This window comes from Anser anser (genome assembly GCF_964211835.1).
Source record: "Anser anser genome assembly, chromosome: 3".
Taxonomy (NCBI): domain Eukaryota; kingdom Metazoa; phylum Chordata; class Aves; order Anseriformes; family Anatidae; genus Anser; species Anser anser.
Genome location: NC_139722.1, coordinates 44959070 through 44984248, shown reverse-complemented (window position 1 = coordinate 44984248; position 25179 = coordinate 44959070). Strand labels below are relative to the sequence as shown.

At 40.4% G+C, this 25179-nt stretch overlaps 1 long non-coding RNA gene across 1 annotated transcript; it reads right to left on the bottom strand.

Moving 5' to 3' along the window:
• Window positions 1–847: 847 nt before the first annotated feature.
• On the bottom strand, window positions 848–4470 carry LOC310898040. The gene is made up of 2 exons (XR_014582909.1): window positions 3926–4470; window positions 848–2158 (listed from the first exon to the last, which is right to left on the bottom strand). It is a non-coding gene; the product is annotated as an uncharacterized lncRNA (long non-coding RNA).
• Between the last annotated feature and the right edge of the window lie 20709 nt (window positions 4471–25179).

Below are 25179 nucleotides of genomic sequence, written 5' to 3'. Positions count from 1 at the left end.
TCAGCTGAATGTGGCTGTCTCGGGAAACTCACTGGAAACAAGGTCAGGCTGTGGTGCAATGGACAGTGTGGCCTGTGTGTCCTTCCCGTCCTCTGCAGTCAATGAAAACATACCGTTGAGGAACAGAAGAGTTCAGTTCCCAATCTTCACAAAAGCTACATCATTAACTTTGATTTGAAAGAATATAAAGTGAGATGAGTGTCACGGTAGACTATCAGCATGTCCCAAAATTTCATTCATTGAATTTAATCATTTTGTTCCTCCTTCAAAAAATACATACCAAATATGCAACATTCAGGCAGAGTGGATTGTGCCCCTGTCCTTCAGGAACAGTGAGCTCCTATGGGATTTCCTGCACACACTGCTCCTGTTTCACTGCCACATATCTGCAGCCAGCTGAGTCTCATGAGACTATAGGGAAAAGCGAGTACGAGGACATGCAGTGTCATCCAGAACCAAATCACACACCTCCCATGTGGGAGACAAAAGTGGCTCTCAGGAAACAAGGAAATACCATGTTCATGTCTTGGACCCGCACAAGTCCTTTTCTGTGGGTGCTGTAGCACAATTGTTAGTGTCAGCAGCTGGATATGTCTACCAAACCCCCAGTCCACACTAAAAATATAAAATGTGTCTGTGATTGGGTTTACATTATTCCAGAACATCCAGTGGGAGAGTGTGCCTAAGGAGCACGCTTGGCGATGCTCTCAAGCACAGCTTAAGTTTCACTATTCTGGAACTGAAGAGAGATGTGAGAGACCTTCATTCTTCAAATCAACCCTGGATCTTTTTTCCTTTCTAAAAAATCCACTCAGACAATTTCTTTCAAATCAGCAAGTGGGAAAAAGCTAAGCAAATATTTTTATTTTGAGCCTATCTCTAACACTTCAGTCAAGTTCAAGCATGGAAGTACATCATTATATTTGGGTCACATTTGAAGCATAGCTCTTTAAAGGAAAAGATGGAAGGCTTCTTTCAGAAAGGTTTTAAAGAAAACTCTTGTTCCTGCAGAAACTATTTCCTTTTTTTTTTCAGCCTTTATTACACATTAGAGTTTGTTAAACCAAGTTTATTGCTGGAGAATAAATTGGTTTATTTATTCTACTGGCTGTAACATCTCTAGTAATATTAGTGGTGATGGCAGGTTTTCATAACCATTTTTCTCTAATAACAGCAATGGAGCTCTCAGAGGATTTCAAGGAATACTTGAATGAGAGCCAGGGACTCTGTAGCTCAACAGAAGTGGGTCCCTGGATGCTTTGGTTGTGGAATGGACTGGTCTTTCAAGCCAAACTTTTTTTGACCCTTCCCATTAGTAAATCCAGCTACAAAACAGGGGATAACTTTGTAAGCTGTCTTTAATTTCTTTATTCCTATCTTACAAGATATGGCATGTGAGATGGGCTGGTTACCATTTAGCATGATAGGACTGGAAATTGTCTCAGCTACCGCAGCCGTACAGTCCTAAGTGGCACTTCATGACATGTTCTAGGACTTCTGTTTTTATGCACTGCTCCGTATAGGTATACACAGGTTGGCTGTGGAGAAAGCTGGCTAGTACTAAACTACTGCCCCATTATCATCCTGTCCCTGTTAATGTTCATGCTAATAGCTTCTCTTTTCTTTTCCCCTTTGCAACCCTTCTTCCCATATCCACTCTTCTGTCCAACCACAACACCTTCCCTCTACATAATAGCCCTTCCCAGATCTCCAAAAATACCTTTAACAGCGTTCTCAGATTGTTTGCACCTGTCAGAGGCAATTGCAAGAGCCAGGCCCTCCTCCTGCTGTAAATCCTCCAGCAGTAAACCTCGAGGTGCTCCAGGCCCCTTCTCCCCATCCCTGCTCCTCCCTGGTCCTCCCCACCTCCACCTCCCCAGCCACCGCCTATGTAGCATGGACCAAACTGTTTGGCAGGACCTCTAAATGAGATCTGGTAAATGATCTAGTCCCATACAAAGCAAAACATAAAAATCTTCCTCCTCTCAAGCTCTGGGGGGGATAAGTAGCCCATTTAGCTGATCCAGCTGAGAGCCCGGCTGCAGAAACAATGCGAGGAGCACCACTGAAGGGGGCAGCAACCTCGGGTGGATGAGAGTGAGAACACACAGCTGGGGGAGGCAGAAAAAGAGGTGGAAAGCTCTTCAGCCAGCTCTGCCTGCAAGGGAAACATAAGGGAGAGCTGCAGGTGTATTTTACAGGCTGAGTGAAATAAGTTAAATTCTATTAGTAGGTAGGTCAATTTAAATTAAGAGCATAATGCTAAAGAAAACAACACAACAACAGATGAATAGGAGACGTGGGGCAAGTGTTTTCTTGGAGAAACTGTTCATTTGCTAAATTATTTTCTGGCAGGAATACGGCGGGGTTATTTCATATGCTTTCTTGTTTTGAGTGGCTGGATGCCTTATATGGGTAAAAGAGGAAATAAAATATATTTTTTCCAGTCTGTTCCTTTTTTCCAGTAGTCTCTATTTGTATTAACAACAGAAATCCACACACCCCCCCAACAAAAAAAAAAAAAAACTTTTAAGCAAACACATGAAAATGTGATACATTTGAGTGAAATTTCCAATGAGTTGCAAGGGTATAATCAAAATATCAAAATTTCCTTGTGTCAAAAACTGTTATACAAAGACAGGGAAACTGTACTAATATTACATGATTCTTACTTACAGCTATTCAAAGGCAAAATCAGTGTAAGGCAAAGAAGAGGACTCATTAAAATTGTGAAAGCGCTGTGTAGTGTGGGATTGCAGAGGCCCCCAGGGTTCAAAAAGCAAATAGTGAAAGTAGCTACAGAAGGCGTAGCCCAAAAAGGTTTTCATATGGCCAGTTAGTTTATACCATGTCTGAGGAAGAAGATTGAGAAACAAGGCTGTGAAAATCCCAGCTGTCTACTACCTGCAGACCAGTCTGCAAGCCTAAAACATGCACACCTGTAAGTAACCAAAAGAGTTGCTTCCAATAAAATATTTAGTTTGCCATGTGGTTGGAGAAGCTTTGTTGATCAACTTGCAAAAGGCTTTGCGTTACATGCTGAATTTCCTCTTCCAAATGGAGAAGAGTTTGGAGTCGCTTGGTACTGACACATAAAAAAGCAGCTATAGCTCTGTCACAGAGCAAAATTGCTCCAATAAACAAGCATTAATCACGCACATTATGCACCACATAATACATGTGAGCCTGTCATCCAGCAAACAGCTACATCTTTGAATAAGATCTCTTTCCAAATTAGGAGAACCAAATTACACAACCCGACAGCTGTTTGCTGACCTACCTAAAGCAATTTGGTGGTCTCAGTCTGGTCCCTCGCGGGCAGGTGCCTGCCTCACAGGACACATCAGCCCCACCTGCACTAGCCACGGGCTGGCTGGCAGTCTCAGCAGGAGGACCAGGGCAGGGCTGGCACTGAAAAGGCTTTTCCCCTGCCCAGGGTTGATCCTCCCCACTGCAGGCTACGAGGACAGACTGGGGATGCCTGGAACGGCAGCACACAGCCAGCTACAGACCCAACAGAGGGGGTGAATTTCCAGTCATCCCAGTCATGCCCACTTTGGCCAACAAAACAGAATCGCTAAACAAAGGTGAATTTTTGGAAAGAATGTTTAGGATGCCATGGTTCTACTTAGTAGGAGTCTTGATTTTTTATCTGGCCAGAAATCCCTTCCTGAATTCAGTGATAATGGCCTTGGTTTTCCAGGCTTACTCACATCCAGTACCTTCAAGCAAAGCATGAGAAGTAAAGATCATGGGCTTTTAAAGCTTTATTTTACAGTCTTTGCTTGAGATTTTCATTACGCTGTAGAATAAAGACTTGTGCTATGCTAGGGAATTAAGTCAGCTATGTTATACCCACTCTGCATACAAGAAACTTCACGCAAAAAGAGCTTATGTATTTGGCAGAAGTCAGCTGCATACATACCTCAGGCATAACTAGTCCAGAGAGAGAACTGAGATATCCCAAGCATCAGAGCGCATACTTAAGGCAGTAAAAAGTCAACTATTTTTCCACACAAAACTTTAAGATGTCAGACTTCAGAATCATTCAATCTTCAGTCTTCAAGGACCTTTACTGAGCAACTTTCTTCACAATAAATTTAACAGTTTCATTTTTTTTCTTCTATGTTAGGACAGAATAGGCAAAAGAAAGACTCCCAGTACTCCTGGAGTAGATTCTCCACACTTGATCAAAAAAAAGAGCATCAGGACCTTGCCTCTCTGAAATAGCACCTTGTTCCAAGACTCAGTAGTTAAGAAAGCAGCTCTGAAGGCATTAATATAAAATCTAAATTACTTGTTTGAATGCTGCCATGGGCATTTAACTGGTGTCACTACCACCTTAGCTTGATGCAGAAACTCTGAAATTGAATGGCAAGAGCTTTTGTTTCTGATGCATCTGTAAATAATTAGCATTTCTTTGTTGAACACTAATTGTGTCCACCATGCAGCTGTGCCAGCAAAAGTCTCAGAATAGATGTCATAAATAGCCATGAACCAAATTGTCTCCTTACTCCCGGCTGACCCCAGAACATCGGTGTTGTAAGTTAGAGTGCAGCATGGCCTCAGGGGCCAAATTCACCTCTGGGAGAATCTGTGCTGTTCGGTTTTATGAGTCATGCATTTATTAATCAGCCTCACACAGTGAGGAGCTGCTGTTTGTCGGGAGCAATCATGATAGCTGGTAACCTCTTTATCCAGCCTTGTTTTTGCCACGTGACTTACCGTGAAGAAAAGACCAGAGGGGACGGGGTGATGAGCCACACAGCTTGCGCTTGCTCAGCAGCACCATGCTGAGTTTCTCTTTAAAGAAGAGGACACCTGTGGATCCCACTGCAATGCTCTTTTCATTTTCAGCACTCTGGATGTTGCTGTACACAAATAACTCCCTTCTCCATCAGTTCGTACCTCTTCATGTCTGAGAGAACATACTTCACCACCAGTTGGGGAATATTTGCTGCACCTGTAACTCTCTCTCTGCAACTATTTCACTCCCTCCACCTCTGTTTCCAAGATTTTCCAACTTCCAACACTTTCAGCTGTCCTACCAGTATCGGTGTTCACACTTTTTTTTTGCTCTTTTTCCTTCATGTGCCTTGGGTTTGTTCCTCGATGGCTCTCCAGTTTCCCAGAGTATCAGCAACATGTGCCTATGACACCAGCACTTCACCTGCACTCCTCCTACGTACCACACACACACAGATACTATCTTTTTTTCCCTCTATAATTTCAACTTCCTTTAATATGAAATCAAGCTTTCAGGTGAGATTGATTATTTTTGGTTCTGAACTTGAAAAATAAGAGTGAGATCAACATCCTCCAGCACCTTTCTGAGACTAGCTTCTTATTTCCTTCCTGACAAATGTCAGAACATGAAGCATTCAAGAAATTTAAAACTGTTATTAATATGTTCTAAATACCCTTTCATGTTTCTTTTGGCTGAAATAACTATAACTTCGTAACTTCACTTTAGCCATCCCATGACTCATTTTTTCAGCAAATAATGATTTGCAAAAGGAAAAAAAATCTTTATTTTTTAATGTAATTTTCCTGGCCAACCTCTGGACACCTATACTCTCTTCTGCTTTACCAGCACCTTCACTTCCTCAACATCTGTTTTCCCTCAAGCTTTCAAAAACATCCTCTCTTGCTTTACCTTCCAAAGTAGCTGTTATTGGAGCATCTCATCTGCTGTATCCCTTTATTTCTCCCGCAGTCCGTGAAATTCCCCTCCAGGTTTTATTGATCTTTTCCCTTATTGTTCTCTACTTTTCTTCAGGAAATCATCACCATATGCTTGCTCTATTGCCATTCTCTTTCCCCAAGTGGCATCTTCTTTTGGCCGTTGTTCCAACCAATATACTTGGCTAGGTCTGACTCAGTATGGCCTTTCTTATGTTAATCCTAATTGAAAGTACAGCCTGAATCTCCGCATCTGTCTTCTTCCATGCAACGCAATATCCTACCCCATTGCTGTGGCATTCTGGCCAAAATATTTAATCTCTCTCCTAAATTTAACACAATCAGAGCTGAACTCCTGGACATGAGTTCTGGACCACAAAATAAAATGTATAGATGACAGTGTCCAGGCTTTAAATCTCATTCAGACTCTCATTCTAATAATGGTATTGCCCTCAACATAAAAAACTATATGACCTGAGACTACTCCTTCTCTATCATTTTGACTGTCATTCCCATGCATTAACTTGCTGCTGTTATTCCTTATGCCATATGAAACTTCACACTTAGCCTTTCATTCTTTATTTCATGGACCCAGATAATTTTACTTCTCTCAGCTTCTTCATGCCTCTTTCCTTAATGATGACAGTAAAGACAGAAGAGTGTGGTAGCTATTTTCACACCCTTTGTCCCATCCCATCCATTGCTGGCAGAATGGTCCCACCAATGATATTGCCTCATTCTAATCCCTGCTTATATTTAATTTTGTTCATGACACTCATTTTCAGTGATTCATTTCATTCGTATTTGGAGAGAAACATGGATAGGAGAAGACTGCTTGGACTTTAGTACAATGGAAATATGTTTGCAGGAGTGATAAAACACTGAAGAGTGGATGGAGGTGGAGAAGTTAGTACTGTTTAAATGGAGGGAAGGTGGGTACTCAATGCAATGTGGCAGCTCCTGGAAACAAACCAGCGTAAAGGCTCCTCCAGAGGAAAGTTAATGATGCAGCTCAGGCAGAGACACTCCATCAGCAGCAATGAGATGTTAACATAAGGCAGCCCAGTTTGCTGGGTTTTAATTCAAGGGGCTGTCTTTCTTTCAGTAGTAAAGTCAGGAGCTGGAGGGGGTAGGTTGCTGCATGAGTGAAAAATAATTGTGTAATGCTAGCCAAAAGAAAAAATTCTTTGTAGTAGCAACTTGAGGGCAACTAGCCTCTTTAAAAGCCCACACAGAGCAGAACTGGCTAAGCATTTACCAATTTAGAAAGCAAGTACCACTGAAAAAGTTGGTTTGCTAGACAATAGGTTGCATCTTCTACTGAACCCAGCTGAACTAATTAAGAGGAGCACAGTCCAAGAGCACTTTCCTGTTCAGAGTTAATATTCCCATTCTCTTTCATTTCACAGATCTCAGACAGTCTGCCACTCTTCGTTATTTTTATTCCTTTTTGTATATTTGCTATCATCTTCAGATCTCTGCTAATTCCTACAATATTGAACTACAAATTAGATTTATTTATTTTTGAAATAAGTGCTCCTAAGCTGATAATGAAAACATTTTCTGTGCCATATAATTACACACAGAAAAAGAATAGATATCCTATGAAGTGAGCCAGCTCGGACAAAATGAAGAATTCAGGAGGAGTTTGGCAGAAAATTTGACTGGAGTAGGATGTAGTAAGGACTAGTATTTATGGTTACCTTTGGCTATGCAAAATATAAACTCATTTCATAGGATCTGTATTCTTTTTCTATGTATAATGCTATGGCAGAGATCTAAAGATGATAGCAAATATACAAAATTTGACACACACCATTTTCTCAACTTTCGTAATAATAACAACCCAACCTTAAACTTTTACTTAACCAGCACAAAGTCCTGGCCACCGTGACCTGCAGTCACAGATGTCTCTCTGCAGCAAAGCAATCTCACACAGAATCACCACTTATTTGAAAACTATGAAATATCTATGTGAAAAATAAATCTTAACAATCCTAACTGCATGTTTGTGAAGCTTCAAAAAGAATACTTAATTTTAAAAAAATGGTAAAAATTGTAATGTCAGGATTTTTCTATCTGCAGCAGGTTTAGCTGACGTAACTGCCAGCTTACAGGGCTGAAAGCAAAAGCATTGGCAAGAAAAAATAAACAAACCTAGACCATATATTTCACACAGAGAGAACTTCTGATGCACAAATGTGCAATTTCCACCAGTTTGTATTTTGACAAGATCCCATTAAAACCCATTGGCCACAGTATATCAGATGAAATTTACACATACCTTCAAATTTTTCTTCTCAGTTTTTGTCTTTGGAATTTTTATTTAAAGCCATCCACATTGTTCTGAGTAGTTAGACCAGCGTTACACATTTTTTTTCACAGTCAAATAAACGTCAGTCTCCTTTACCAGCTGCGACCATATAATTACTTGATTGTGTTGTCTTGGATCTGTAACAATAAGTTAGCATGTAACAGAACTGAATTTACTGAACAGCTTTAGAGCACTTCAGCTGGCAGATTTCTACTGTACTCATGCCCACAGCAATCTTGGCCCAGTTGCTTCTGTGGCTGTGACTTTTAACTAAGTACTTATATCAAGAAGCTACTTTCACAACACTGTCATTCAAAAGGCTGCATAACCAACACTGCTAGATCCAAGTCATGATGTTTACACAGCTAGGTATACTGAGCCATGTGGAGACAACACAAATATATGAACAAATATGTGCAGGTATTTGAGCACACAATGCCCCACTTTGCATACATTAACATAGGAAATATGCTTGCAAATAAGCCTTGTCCTTACTTCCCTGAACCATCAGTCCTTTGATGGGACTGATTACCATATTATTTTAAAACTTTTTTTAGATGAATAATGATCAGAAATGCAATCACTTGTGTTGTTTCTATATAGCACCACATATCTAAGTCAAAAGCAAATCTTACCAGTAAAGTCCAAGGCAAAGAAGGCATTGGAGAAAGTGACTCAATGTCCCCATTTAGCAGTGGGCCCAAATTTTCCCCGGTCTTCTTTTTGCTGCAATGTACTTGTAGGAACTCTTCTCTTGCCAGATTCAACTCTACATAGACTTAGCTTTCTTAGTCTCATCCCTGCAAATCATAGAATATCCCGAGTTGGAAGGGACCCATAAGGATCATCAGGTCCAACTCCTGGCACCACACAGGTCTACCCAAAATTTTAGACCATGTGACTAAGTGCACAGTCCAATCGCTTCTTAAATTCAGACAGGCTTGGTGCAGTGACTACTTCACTGGGGAGCCTGTTCCAATGTTCAATGCTCCTTCACCCTCTCGGTGAAGAACCTCTTCCTGGTGTCCTGCCTAAACTTCCCCTGCCTCAGCTTAACACCATTCCTGCGGGTCCTGTCCCTGGTGATTACGGAGAATAGGTCACCTGCCTCTCCACTCCCCCTCACGAGGAAGTTGTAGACTGCGATGAGGTCCCCCCTCAGCCTCCTCTTCTCCAGGCTGAACAGGCCCAGTGACCTCAGCCACTCCTCATATGTCTTCCCCTCTAGGCCCTTCACCATCTTCGTCGCCCTCCCCTGGACACTCTCCAACAGTTTCATGTCCTTTTTGTACTGTGGTGCCCAGAACTGCACACAGTACTCGAGGTGAGGCCGCACCAGCGCAGAGTAGAGCTGGACAATCACTTCCCTTGACTGACTAGCAATGCCGTGCTTCATGCATCCCAGGATACAGTTGGCCCTCCTGGCTGCCAGGGCACACTGCTGGCTCATATTCAACTTGCTGTCAACCACAACCCCCAGATCCCTCTCTGCAGGGTTGCTCTCCAGCGTCTCATCGCCCAGTCTGTACGTACAGCCAGGGTTGCCCCGTCCCAGGTGCAGGACCTGGCATTTGCTTTTGTTAAACTTTGTGGTTGGTGATCACCCAGCTCTCCAGTCTGTCCAGATCTCTCTGCAAGGCCTTTCCACCCTCATCCGAGTCCACAACTCCTCCAAGTTTGGTGTCGTCGGCAAATTTGCTCAAAACACCTTCTAGTCCTACATCCAAATCATTTATAAAAACATTGAAGAGGACTGGCCCTAAAATGGAGTCTTGAGGGACCCCACTAGTGACCTTGAAGGACCCCACTAGTGACCAAATTTGAACAGCGTCCCCATGTTTCTTGCAAGCCACCTGTTACTTCTTTCACGTCTTGTATACTTTCTCCTTACATTTAAGCTTAGCCAGGAGCTCCTTTTTCATCCACACAGGTCTCTTCATTATTTGCAAAGATGAGGTCCAGCAAAGCATCTTCCCTCACTGGATCCTTGATTGCCTGTGTCAGGAAGCCATTATCAATGCACTCCAGAAACCTGCTGTATGGTTTGTGCCCTGCTGCGTTGCCCTCCTATAGATATTGAAGTGAGTCAAGTCCCCAGTGGGAAGAGCATGGCGTGTAAATGTGAGAATCTTTCCAGCTGTATGAAGGAGGCCTCATCTACCTCTTCCTGATCAGGTGGTCTGTAGCAGACACCCACCACAACATCATCCACATTGGCATGCCTGCTAATCCTGACCCATAAACTCAGCTGGCTCATCATCCATCCCTAAGTAGAGGTCCACTCATCTCTGACCTCATCCGCCACCAGGATACTGAAACTATTCTGGAGCTGCAGATCTAGAAGAGGGGCAGGAGCTGTTCTCCAGTGCCAGTGCTCACCAGCTTCCAGCCTTCCTCATCCTGAGAGTCTCAATTTCGAGGTCCCATAAGCACAGACACTGCCTGCATCTCCTTTGGTAAAGCTGGGGATGAGGTTATGGTAGCTGCAGGGTCTTGGAGATGTAGTCAATCTCCTCTTCATCTCTGATGCTGTACTTGTCTTTGCTTTAGGAGAGGTCCAATCCAGGGGTTTTTGGTTAAAAAACATTCCCTGTTAAGAAGAGATGTTAAGGCAATAGCAATCTTATCAAAACTTCAAAACTATTTATAGTTAATGAAAAATTGGAAAGATGACATCTGAGACACAAGGAATGTCAAGGAAGTCCAGTTTATAGGAGAGGCTACATACACATGGACCTGCAGTCACATCCTCAGGTCACTAAGGCTCTTATAACTTTCCATAGCTGCATGTATTTTATATAGAAAGCTAACAATAAAAACAGCACATATGTGAGTTGTCAAGAGCTAAGGACAATTCTTTAAATATAGGAAGTACAAGCATAATCTGTAAAATCCCCAATGCATCTGTTATAATGAAGAAAATATTTTTGTAGCAGATATCAACTGATTAATGATCAGTTAACCAAATGATGCTTTACTAAAATTACTTTCATGAAGTGGTTGGTAAAAATAATAGGATAAATATAATTAAAAATGATAGTGGGCTGCCCCAGTGTGATGGAGAGAACCAACAAAACTTGGAATATGGCCCAAGTATAGACCTACTTGGCCACTGATATGTAGTCTATAAAGCGTTTGGGGCTACATGGTTTACTAAATGGTTATGTTTACATGCTAATGATCTAATATACTTACAATTAAAATAACAGTGGCTTTAAGTTATACAAATTTTCTGTAGTTTATGAGTGTAGTTTACATGGATAAATGAAATGTTTGATCTCCCACCAGCAACTGAGAAAAAAATGTAAAGTAACATGTTGCATTTTGAATGGTTGTAGTCAGCTAAGCAAATAACTCACCAACTAGAATATTAAATGAAGAATGTCTTTTAGTCAATAAAATTTGTTTGAGTGGTTAAGTGAATACCAGGGAAATTCCAAGATCCAAAGGGAGAAAGTTACACTCACAAATGGAAAACTTGTAGGAGAAGACCACCCACTAACAATACAGCAGAAGTCAAACATCCATTTTAAGCAAAACCATGAGGAAACAAGTATGGAAGGTAATCAGTGTAAAACATGATTTTATGGGATAGTAGGTTTCATTATACATAAGTACACCAGTTGCTTCATGTAAGATGATTTTTGGTACTGAAAATTGAATTTTCCTATAAACCATCTAACTTATTTCAATATGACATTTTAATTATATTAAAAATAGCTTAGTCTGTAAAATGGACAAAAAGCTAGTAATATGACATTAAAAAATATTTGCTAATGGGAAATCATCATCTAGAGAGAATATTTGTTTTAATGTGCTACAGGAACTTATTATTAACAGAGCTAAAATTATAAGGAGAAATTATAAAATAGCCAATGATAAAATTTGCAATGGGAATATTACTTGGACAACTCACACATACAGAACTGGTTTGCTTGCTGTAATGAAAGTAAAGTAGACATTCAAAGAAGGAATTTCTGGTAGGATGCAGCTCCTTCATGTCAAGGTATAGTGGTTAGAAGGTAAACTAGCACAACTCAGATTACAAGTAGGGAGCAAATTTTGTTTGCTCCAGTGACAAATTTCATCATTTAAAGTCCACAAATCACAACTGTATTTCTTTCTCAGAAACATGATATAGTTCAAGCAGTTGTTACAAGCTTAATTACTTATTACTGGTTGAGGATCTGTGGTACACAAGGTGCCAGACTACACAATCACTAACAGATTTTTAGGACTACAGGAACATCTGATGTTAGTGATTAATACAGTTAAACATGCAGAATGAAAATATTTCCTTGTAACTGTGATTTCTATAACATTTGTTTGTTGTGTATTATATATTCATGTGTATCATAGAAATGCCTTATGATACTGCTGTGAGCTCCTGGAGGAAAGGATAGCTGGATTTTCTTGGGTTTTGAACAAATGGCAGGACATGTAACAGAGCTATTGACAGTCACTGGATCGTATAAATGGATCTTCCCAAAAGATTCCAACAATGTCTCTCTCTTATTCTAAATTGAAAGAAAACAATGTTACTACATGCCAGAATACATTTGTAGATCAGGTCAATACAGTACATGTCACCCCTGTATACTGAATAGCAGGAGAGACCACATGAGTGATGTTTTCTATACCTAAATATTTTCATGATCACAGGCAAGCAGCAACTCTTTACTGGCACCAGTGTATAATGATGTTTGCACAAAAGACCAGACTCAAAGTTGAGTGTTTCTCAGTGCTAGACAAGGTCTCGGATCAATATCTGATATCTGTGGAACATATGAAACATATGCTGCCTTATTAGAAATGCAAATAATTCTTATTCAGACATGGACATCATATGTCTGGGAATGAAAATAAAAAATATCTAATACTTCTATGTAGCAGATGAGAAGTAATCCATCATGAATGAATGAAATCAAGCTAGAAAAATTTCCCCTGGATGCCACAAACCTGGTTCAGTACTTGAGGACCGATAATTCACTGGGAAGCTCCAATGAGGACTGCAGAAGCAGAGTTCTCCTCTGCACAGGCCTTGAAGCAGGTCACTAAATTACAGTCTGTCTCCGAGGTGGCTCTCTAACTCATCCATGTGTTTCCATAAATCCATCAGGCCTGTATCTCAGATAAGTAAAAAAGACTAATTCCTGGTTGACCTGTCTTGGTCAATATTTTTTTCTGGAAATGACCCACATCCAAACAGGCTTTTATGAAACTACCTGTGATTGTCACTAGAATGGACTTATTTCTAGACACATGGAAAGCAATTCCATTTTTTCCACATATATATAAACTTTCTTTTTTTAATTTTTAAAATGTTTTCACAAATAATGTTTCGATGTAGAAATAAAATACCATTAAATTTTCTTGATGAGAGTTGATGTTAAGAAGCATTTTTTAAACATTTAAATGAGAATGTATGGGTTTTGTTGTTTTTCCTGAGACTTGATTCTGAGAAACAGCAATTTTAATCCCCCCCCCCCCCCCAAAAAAAAAAAAAAAACTACTGATATCAACCATGGGGACGATTCCTCTGTAACAACCTGTGGCTTGTCTGCAGACCATAATTAGTTAGAGAGATCATGATATAGAGCCTCTCCAAAGAGGATAAGAGTGGTAGTTCTCTATGGAGAAATAGAGCAACCTTTTGTACCTGGTAATTTAAGGAGCAGCAACAGGCTAATATGCAGACAACGCCGGGTGTAGCATGTGGTGTGGTTCTCAGCAGAACAGCAGGCCCCTAATGAGGTCTAGTAGTGGATAGCAGCTGGTAAACTCGGTGCTCAAGCAGGAGGCTCAGAGAGCCTTTATTTGCTAACAAAAGGCTGTAAATTGCTCAAAGGCCTGAGTAGGCAATGAGAACATGTTCATATGGTCAGCCAATATATAAATTTTCAAAACAAATATTACAATATATACATTTTCTTTGCAGCGGGAGGCAGTGAAATTTCTGAGTTCTGGAAGGTTCAGAAATAAATCAGATACAGGCTTAATGCTAGGTTTAGTCTCCCCAGAAAGTAGAGCAGCTCTTCTCTCTCCATTGCAGCAACTGGACTACATATACATATCTAACGTATTTGCATTTAATTTTCAGCATACAATAATTTCATTTGACCACTGCACAGGGTTAGTAGATGAACAAATAATTTACTGTATTCCCCTGCCACTTGAGTCTGAGAACTTCTGAAGTACAATGGATGGTGAAAGATGAACTATAAATCAATCAAAGGGCTTTGACAAAAGATATCATAACCCATAAGTTCAAAGATCAAGTGTTTGAACAAGATCAGAAGCTGGGATTTACTCAGATTTTGTTATGCATCTGGCCATAGCAATTGTTTTCTTTATAGAATTAGTTTAATTCCACTGGTACACAATTTTGTTTTATTACATGTTATAAGCGTGTTTCAAAAGTAGTACATTGCTAGTAACAGATTAGTCATTATTGCCAACACATGACTCACTGGATCTCAGCCCCCTCACTAGAACATGACTACTTTGTTATCACAGCAAATACTAATATATTTTTTTCATTGTTTCCTGAAAACTATGTAAATAGGAGACAGAAAAAAAAATGTGATTAAAAAGCAAATGAACTTCACTCCTGATCATTGTAACAAAAAATTAATTTTTTTTATGTTAGTAGCCTTAATATAATTTCCAGTGAAGCTCTGGTGATAGCAGAAAACCTGAAGACAAAATGTACTCGAGGAAATCCATTCTTTAATTCCCCATCTGCAATGAATAGGCTTGAGGTTTTGTGTTAGAACCCTAAATGTGCAAAACAAATGTCTTCAATACTATTTTAAATTATTAAGGATCAATATCATTAGGCAAAATACATGGATAGCTTTTCCTCAAAACTTGAGCTCATTCTTTTTCCTGTACTGTGAAATTGAGAACAACTTGAAACAGCCTCAAAGATTCTCTTGCATTATTCTCATTAGCTAAAATCTGAAAATCACCATACTTTGAGAATGAGATTAAATGATTGCCAAGTAATATATCAAATTACACCAAGCTGGTTCAATCCATTTCTCCATTAAATCACAGACTTGCAGGGTTCCCATAAGCTTCAGAAACAGCAAAGGCAATGTTGTCCATTCTGTATTGTGAAGTGGATCGTGTGTGATGTGCTGGGAAGAGGGGGATGGATCGAGTTCCCCAGGAGCTCCCCCAGAGATAAGGCAGGATGTGGTTTGGCTGTCTCTCAATCATTTTTGTCAGGTACATTTTAGGAATTAAAAGAATCAGTAGACACAAACCAGTAGTAGTTATTTCTATGTAACAAGTATGGTAGTTGGCTTGGTTTCTTTTAAATAGAATCTGCTAGGCAGGACTACAACATAATAGAGTATTTTACATTCTCAATGATAAGAAAAGGAACCCCAAGGCAAAACATAATTTAATTAACTCTTTTGCAGGAAATTATGATTATCAGAACTCATTGAAGTTAGACCAGTGTGTAATATCTACAGCTTTCAGAAAATAGGTGCTACTTTAACTTTGATGAACTTGACTCAATAGCACACCGTCTGAATAGGTTCTCATTTGTGAGTATTCATTACCTATTCAAAGAGCTTTTGGTGCAAAGTAAATTCTCAGGGCTGTAGATCCAGACCTCTGCTAGACTTCTAATAATGTTATCACAAAGGCAAGGTGTTTGTCATGGTTTCCTTCTTATATCTATATTTTAAAGTGGAGACTGGAAAGATTTTATGCTGTCTTTAGCAACAGTGGTGTCAAGCAATTGATAAATGTGAAAAACAAATATTCAAGAATTTCTAGATATGGAAAAAAAAAAAAAAAAGATAATTTGGGCTATGTATTTTTGGCTCAGTGGATTTCTAAACCTAAGAGTAGACTTCTAAAAATTGAAAGAGATGATTATATTGCCAGATTACATCAACCTCCATTCACAAATATGGGTAGCCCAATTTAAAATGAAAAGCTGACCCGTAAAGACTTTTCAGTAGAATCTTGAAAGGGTGCATGTAAATATGCATACGTGTTCCAGTACCGCAGAAATAAATATACTAGGATTTTGCTGCAGATTACTTTGAGGCCAAAATTAAGTCCTCAAAGTGTGCATTATGTAGATTAGTTTCTAGAAATAAAATATCTCGATGTATTGTTTTGGTAAAACACTTGTTAGCAACTATTGATTGAGTTATTTGGGATAAAAAACAAGGTGTGTAGTAATATAGATCTTTATTCTATGTAAAAATATGTTGTTAATGATAGTTTAGTTTCTGAGACAATGGAAGCAGAAATTCACCCAAAAATCTGTGTGGAAAAGATGAGAAGCAAAATCAGTTACTTTTTAAATTCGTGTATATTTGTGAATATTCTGTCATTAGGAATATAAATATCTACAAGTTACTTTGTAATTCCAATGTGTAAGAAAAATATGTATCACACCTGTTATTTATATTAAAATACAGTAATTAATCTTGTATGGTAGATTATTGTATAGGTGCAAAAAAGGCTCTGATTATGAATTATGATACCGTAGCTGTCCTATAAGTAAGAGTAACTCTCAAAATGAACCATGAGCTTAATTTTCATGATGTTGTAAGTGAAAAAAATTTCAGCCACCCCACCCTCAAAAGCTACCAAATGGCTACAGAAAACTTTCAAATTCTGTAGAAAAATAAACAAACAGAAAGTACAAGACAATTTTAGTCTTTTAATGATATATTTATCAACTTTGTTGTTTCTTGTGAGTAGTCTGTCTCGTCCTAATCAACATTTTGCAGCACTGCATGGTGACTGGGATATAATGCAAAGACAATGGCTCCCTGGAGAAAAGTCTGAGATGGGGCCAATTGCCAGAGAGAGAGCCCATGCCTGAATAATGGGGGTGAAATGCTAGTCCTATTGACATTAATGGCATACTCCCAATTATTTTATTATGACACGATTTCAGCCCTGGGGAGAGGGAACAATGACCGTCATTGCAGGGAAAGATACACTTTAGTGCTTGTTTTATTCCCTCTGATTTTTTTAAAAGAAAAAATTGTTATTTAATCCTTGTGAGGTCTCCTCAGCACCGCTGCTTTATGCTACATTCTTAGGCATTTGTAAATAGAAAAAGTATTGTGCACTTTCTGCAGTTAATTTCCCTTTCCAAAACCTTTCCCCAAAAGGCTGTTGAGTTCAGAAGGGCTGCAGCAGACAACTGATGATCTCGTATGATTTGTTTTTTGGTGGTTGTTTTTTTGTGGTTTTTTTTTTACATTGTTGTTGTTGTTGTTGCCTTTGTTTTTTTCCTTTTCAGTCGATAAACCAGTTTCAGATCATCTGATGTCAACTGTGAGCAGCTTTTTTTTTTGGTTGGTTGGCTTTGCTGGAGGCTAGTCCTAAGGACCTGGCTGTATAAAAGCATCTCACACTCAGAAGGAGCCTCTCAGCCCTGTTGTGGCACCGGCATCTGCTTTGTGTGCGGGGATGTGCAGAGAAGCTTAAGTAAGTGTGGGAAAACAGCAACTGCAGATCAGGATTTGCCATAAGGCAAGACCTAACACATAGCTCTTTCTGGTTCACCACAAACAGATGGAAAAACACATAATAGGCTTCAGCTAAAAGTCTTCTGTTCTATTCTCTTTCCTATGAATATACTGCTGAGAAATTAGCAAAGTTGTTCAAGAACTCAAGAACACTCACAGAGAAAGTAGCTGCATAGTTGCAAAGCCTCTTTCTACTATGATTTTCATATAAATATGGGCTATTAACTGCATATGTGTCCAGTGCAGCTCACAATGAACACACTCATTTTTACACACCCTGATTTTTGAGCAACACAATAATTTTTAACGGCACAAAGCAAAATTAGGCTGCTCAAATACACATCCTGAGTCCTCAAATGCAGGAAGAAGAGGGGGGTGTCATTCTGCAGAAAAGAGACACACACCCATTTATTTTTCCCCTGTGTGACCTTACAGAGTTGGGAAGCAAAACAAGTAGCAGGAAAAGACTATGTCTATACCTGTGGCTGCTCAGTGAGGCTCAGGTAAACCCCCTACAAATACAGGTAATGGTAATAAGACTCTTCTTACCAGCTGTGCTGGTAGGGGTGTTTTCCTTATGCCAGAATCAGCTGTTTAATTTGCTGAGACTGATCTCAGAAGCTCTTGGATTTATATTCTCCTGTAGGCATTGTACACTTTTTGGGGTGCAATGGTGGGGTGGGGTGGGGGGGTGGGGGGTATGGGTGAGAATGAGCAGAGATTTCCCTCCTGCAAATTGGGCAGAGTACATAGGTTTGCTGTGTGTTCCTCCTGTGTCCCCCTAGCACTTCAGGAACCTTTGGGGAGTGGGGGGGGAAGGCAGCTGAGAAATAAGTTCAGGTAGGATGCAATGTAACAGCTGTCCCCCTCAAAACCACTGATTACATATAGGAAACAAGTCTCTTTTAGCTCCCATAGCATAAAGACAAAAGGGGGGACTCAAAATGGCCAGAAGGATGTGATTAGGCACCTTAGCGTGGTTTTGTGTCACCTAACCTGAGACCACTACACTTTTAACCATCTACATCCCAGTTAGTCACCCAAACTGTATAACCCACAGTAATAAACGGGCACTTCTAAATTGCATCTCACCTTAACACAAACTATAGGTCAAAGGGCTATCTCCTAGGAATGCCTATTTCTCTCTCCATTGATTACACAGAGGGCCTGTTGCAGCTAATTCAGACATCAGTATCTCTTTAGGTATTGTCCCCACTCTCCCCACCGATACTTTTATATCCCTGCACACACCTGGATGATTTTGGAAATGTTTTGTGCTCTTTCTGCCAGAGGCACCTTGCATTCAGTGTGTAATAGGGAACTTGGGGTAACATCCCATGCACAGGTTCATCCCTGATTCCCCCAGGTATGCTCCAGCTGACCCCATGTGTGTATACAAGACACTTTTACAACCAATATAAAACCTGTGTTGCATGCTGTATCACTAACTTACACCCAAAACAGCAATCAAGTTAAAGCATTTTCCCTCATTTTTGCTTTCCCTGTGTGGAGAAATCAACCACGCATCACTGCTTTCATACAGACAGAATAAGAGCCTGAACATCCTTCCTCTTACATCTACCTGCAGCCAGAGGAGTTGCTATTACTTCACACTATTGGGAAAGAGAAGACAATGTGGCCCATTATCAGCATGTCAAAGCTGTAGTGAAAATAACTGTTTTTCACAGGCAAGCTAGCCTTAAGAGGAGTCACAGAGGAGCAGAGAGGTCTGCCTGCCTGTCCTGGTGTCTAGCAAGAGAACACAGACAAAAAGTTAAAGCAAAGGTTGATGCCAAATGGCAACTGTTCACTTATTCACGTGTGTGCTTATTATCCTGCACAGGAATAGATTAAAGCAGACTTGCCATGGGAGTGCTGCAGTTGTGGTACAACTCAGTGCCAAGCGGTGGAAGTAACAGCGATGGCTGAGCCACCTACTGCTGAGCTACAGAAAGAGCTGTGTTTGGCATGCTTTTGCCTGAGGAAAGGTCTGACAAGCAGATGGAGAGATGGGCAAATGCTCTGCTGCACCATTAGCCAGCATTATGGCAGGATCTTCATTCAGCATGGGGTCTAGCTGCTGTCAGAAGCTTTAGGGGCACCCTACAACTCAGGGAGGGAACCCAGCCACCACTGAACGAGTACCACCACAGGAGACATGTTACTGTGGTTTGAGAGTGCCCAAAAGGGAGAACATAAGATAACCCTGGGTGTTTAACAGCAGGCAATGCCCCAGCAAAAAGGCTGTGAAGAAGTGCAAACAGCACCTTCAAGGTAGGGATGCTAGAGGGGAATGCGAGGAACTCCATAAAAGTTAAGAGGTAAAAATAGCCTTCATCCCAGCCACCCAGGGTCAGGCAGCCTGTGAGGTAAAGCCTTGTGGTTTCAGCCACCCACTGCCCTAGAGCACAGGCACAGCTGGCAGCACAAGCACAGCTGGAGGTGCAAGCACAGCTGGAGGTGCAAGCACAGCTGGCAGTGTGAGCACAGCTGGCGGCATGAGCACATCTGGCCTCCCTGCCCAGTCCCACGCTGCACAGCCAGCTGGCGGAGCCTCACACTCTGAGCTCCATGAGCTGCACCCCCTGCCCTCCCACCTCGGAGATGTTAAAAGGGTCATTTCTGTAAGCATCAGGGCGGATGAGTCACCCAGATGTTGGCGTCCTGTGGCTGGCAGCTCCAGCTGAAGCTCTGCCAGCAGCAGGCACTGGGAGCAGCCCTTACCCAGGCAGGATCTCTGGTGCCCAGAGACATGTGAGATCACTCTGCAACCTCTTCCAGGTCAGAAATGCTCTCTCCTGTCCAACTGCCTGTTTTCATGGATTGCTTAGGAATTTAAATACCTTTCAAACCTATCCATCCTGCTGAATTTGGCCACAATCAGCTAATAGGTTCAAAAGTCATGAGGGAGAAGGTACATACAGATATATTCACATGATCATATGAACACTTTTCCCATGTGAAATCAGGGTGAAATTGCACTTACAAGGCACAGAAATGTCTGAAACAGCCATCTTCCATGGAGTCAGGTGGTACACTCTTTGCTATACTGAATTCTTCTTCTGAGGAAACAAAAACCTTTGTTATAAAGCTGTGTAAACCTTCACCACTTTGCCACTTTGATGAAGCATATGATGATAATCCCAGATTCTGGCTCCTACTGGCACTATAGCCGAATCCAGAGCCTTAGTACTTTTTCTTGATAGATGAAAAGCTTCTACTAACTTGTTCTTAACTATTTTTTGTAGTTGTTTTTTAATTGTACATCTCTAAGCAGTTTATCTGTTTATCTGGTCTTGATCTTCCTATTAATTATATATTAATGTAAAGCAAATTAGATTTTGATTGCTAATACTTTAAATTAGTGTCATGAGTTTTCAAATAGTTACATGAAAAATAGACATGGCTATGTACAAGAAAAAACTGTGCTAATATAGTGACCCAGTTCTCCATGGAGCAAGCAAGAGATTTCATATATTCCCTCTTAATGTTCCTTAAGACAATTATATGCAGTTACAAAGAGGTCACATAAAGAAAATCTCCTTGAGATAATATGAATTACAAGTCTAAAAATACAGTTCAGAAAATGATGGCTGATCCTACAAATGCTGAATTTCCTTTAGCCCTTGTTTCCCAGGAGACTGATAGAGCCTAATGAAAATAAATTATATACCACACTGATTAAGCTGGTTATTAACTGAAATTCCATTTAATAGAAAATAATCTAGCTTCTACTAGGCAGTTATACTTGTTTCAGCAGGTGATAAATAGATGGGATTCTAAGATAGAATCTTCTTTCTAAGGTATTGCACATCCACTATGTTAATTTCTAATTACAGACTAAAGTTCATAATTGCCTGCATGCTCATTTTGTCTAAACAGAAGATCAGCAAAAGATTTAAAGATTCACCCTTCCTATTTGTCTTTTTACTTTGGCCTGTGTGCCAAACCAATGAATTTGGCCCTGAATTTGGCCGGCATGTTTCCTAATGTGAAAGATAGGACAGAGACCTGTCAGTGCAGAGGTATGCATGGGAAAATTTTCCTCTGCAGAGGCTCATCCTTGGGCAACCTACACCTACTACTGTAGGTCTTTCATTTTCATTTACCTTACTATTAAAATTCAGCTATAAGCATGAGACAAGTCTTTCAGTATGTATAAAAAGGAAAGTATATCTGAAACAATAAGCAACATTGTGCTCATTTCCCCATTCCTCCCAACTGCAGGTACATAGAGTCGAGCACCAGCTTCGCTGAGCAATTTGCAAATGAGCAGAAAACTGCCAATGATGGCAAACCTTCCTGTACAAACACAGAGTTTCATATGCAGGTCCATGTAGATCTACTTTTCACATGACTGGGTGACCTCCAGAGATCGCTTCCAACCTCAGCATTTCTATGATTCTGTGAGATTTTTAACTATACCAAGTTAAGTAGAAAATCATAAATCATATGCAATGTGGCAAAAGAATTCATAGGGTCATATGAACTTGAGCAATATCTAACTTTTGCCTTTACCAAAAGTTTTTAAGTGCAGCTATAGCTTCACAGGAAACACAAATATGTTTTAATTTGAAAAAAAAAAAAAGGCCGTGCTGCATTTATTTTAAAAAATCTCAAAAATTCCAGTGTCATAAGTAGGTTTTAGAATTTTTCCCACAATGCTATGTTGACCTTCTTATCAATACAGAATAGCTGAACATGATGGCCCTGCAAAGCTGGCCAGCATTATAGAAATTATTGATGTAGGATTTTTTAAGAAACAATGAAAGGCAAAGTGCTTATTTTCTCTTTCAATAACTTGTTTTGTCTCTTCAGCATTCTTTTTAGTGGTTTTAATACAATCTTGCTATTTTTCAGCGTTTGTTCCTCTTCAGCAAAACTAATTTGTTGAGTGCTTTGAGATATGACAGCTTAACATCATTTGGAGTTTGGGTTGTTTGAGACCTCACAAACCACCTTGCTGAGCATACATTTTTCTGGGAAGTATCTTCATAGGCTACAAGGAACAGTGTAATAAAATGTCCTGAACACAATCAAGAATTTTTAATATATCTTATCAGCACAAGAGCCTTTACTAAAACCTTTGTCTTAAAAAATCCTCAGTTTCTCGAAAGCTTATTTTGTTTTTATTTTAACCTTGCTACATATCAAAGTACAAGGATGAAGCTTTGTTCCTGCTGTCAAGACAACCACTGCCTCTCCAGCAGAAAGGAAAAAAAATCAAAAGACTTGTAGAATGCCAGTTGAGTTTGAACCTGAAGGCCACAGTCTCTGAGCACACCTGGTACTCCCCACAAGAGCAGGATACTCAAGAAAATTGAGGCTTCAAATGAGCTTCCAGCTAACAACCTATAATTTCTCTTCAGGGAGTGGGGAAAATGTTAAAGGAAAATTCAACATGACAGTCCCTTTGGTAAAGCGTGAGGAGCAGTTCAAGATGATCTTCAGAATGCTGCAAGACAAAAGCCTCATTACACATAATTACTGCTTACCAGTACCCCAGACTGATAACAAGCTTCCTCTGCCAATTTTCCTCTATCATTATACGAAGAGGTGATTAAATTATTTGACGAATCAACTTTCCTGTGCAATATGGAGTTATTGACCTCAGGTAAAACAGAGCAAGGTCAGGCAATGAAGGGGAGCTAAGTGGCACAGCAACTTGAAAATTTCAACATTCATCCAAAACTTAGCTACAGGATGCAGGAAATATTCAAGGTAATTAGTGAGCTGGTATGTGTTTGATAACAAACAAATATATGTTGTGGCAGTATAGGGTGTGCCAGCCTGCAGGCACCACCTTGTGTGTGTTGCCTCCTTCTGCTTCCCAAGAAGAGGAAGACTCCCAGATGCGATGGCTCCTGGTCTTCCCTGTGTCACCACGGTAGCCCGGTAAGGTGGTGACTTGCAGGGGTCTTCACAAGTTGAGTGAGGCTGCCTGGGGGATTGACAGCAGGCTGCCCAGTGGGAAACTTCTTTGCTCTTCTTGTGGTGTCTGGAACAAGGCAGCACCCACACCATGGGCCACACAGATCACAACGCAGCAGCACCAGGCTATGTACCGTGCTCCCGTACGGTTTGCTGGTGCAGACATGGCCAATTTCTTACACTTCATCATAGCAAAAGATGTTTCTTTTCCAACCAGGATGTTCTTATTCCCTGGTTACCCATTTGCAGACTTCCTTTTGAGGGGCAGGTGGACTACACCAATCCCCTAATTTTTCTTGCTGTACACCTTTGCAATATCAAATTCTGCAACAGAAAAAAAAATGTGACAGAACAAAAGAAGTGTCTTGATTGAGATTACCTGAATTTTCTGTGTTGAAACACTCACTCAAGTAAGTATGACTACAAACTATAATAAACAGTATGTAAAGATGAAGAATTGTACCTAGCTCCATGCATACAGCTAACAATGTTTTTCAAAATCTGCTTGATCAGAACCCAAACTAGCCACCCTTAAGGTAAAAAGTGAATAACTGAGCACCCCATGTGGGTGACCATTAGATATCCAGCTAGCTCCCAGATGTTGAAGGACACATGCGGTGTGGCCAAAAAATTACCGCCAATTTCTGTTGTGGTAATTGTTCCCTGTGCTGTTAGCCTGTGCTTCAGAAACTGAAGACATGTTTGTTTGTCTGTTTGCATTTTCCTGCTGTTCCATCAGTCCATCAGTCTTCTTCCACTTACGTAGGTGCTAGGAGAGAGAGACAGATTTGTATATGCAAGCCTTGGTCAGCAACAATCATCTTTATTTGGAGCTGCCTTTGCTGTAGGTGCTGTTGTATGAGGCCAAAGGAAGAGGGGAACTTGCGTTCCCACCAGGTATGTGCTGGCAGGACAACTGCCCAAGTGCAACGTTTGTCCCACTGCACGGACCGCACAGCTCCTGCTCAGGCTGCATTCTACAGACTTTACAGTCCACCAGTGGTTTATTCAGAGTGCAATCACTGTGCAATACCCTCCCAAGCACCCCCATGGCCTCCCCAAACCTCTTCCGCTTCGTCCCTCACCTTAGCCAGGGGGCAAAACCACCATGTCATTGGGGTAGGCCTCATAAAGAGAATCATAAGTTTCCTGACTCTTTTGCATGACCTCTTGGCCAGCTGAGACAAAACTGCTATCCAAAGCAGGTGCTGACAATAATTGGCTCTTTCTAAAACCCATGGGTTGAGTGTGAAAATGGTACTACATATGCTAATTTCTCTAATATGTGCATGAACTCTTCTCTTTTAAATCCTTTATTTTGCCACATGAGTGCTTTGTTTTGAAAATCCCATGCTGTGTGGTTTCACACAGGCTCTGCTGTGCTCTCCTCTGTACTGTGATTCAGTGCTGGTGCCTCCCACCGCTCCTCCTTTGCATGGCCACAACCAGTCTACAGTTGTATGTGTGCATGTTTTAAAAGCAGCAACTGGAAAGAACAGTTCACTAGCAACTTTTGAAAACATGTGTAGTTGAAACTGTATGTACTGCTTTGCTTATTTTTTTTATCTTAACTTTTAATCTCAACTACATAAAATATTAATTATATTAATCACTTGCTCTAAAGTGTGGTTCAGCTATTAGATGGGCTATGTGAGATTCTTTTTGATCTGATTCCTCTTTCTATCTTATGGTTATTTAAAAAGCTACCAGAAAAGAGTTAGGTTTTATAAAACATTT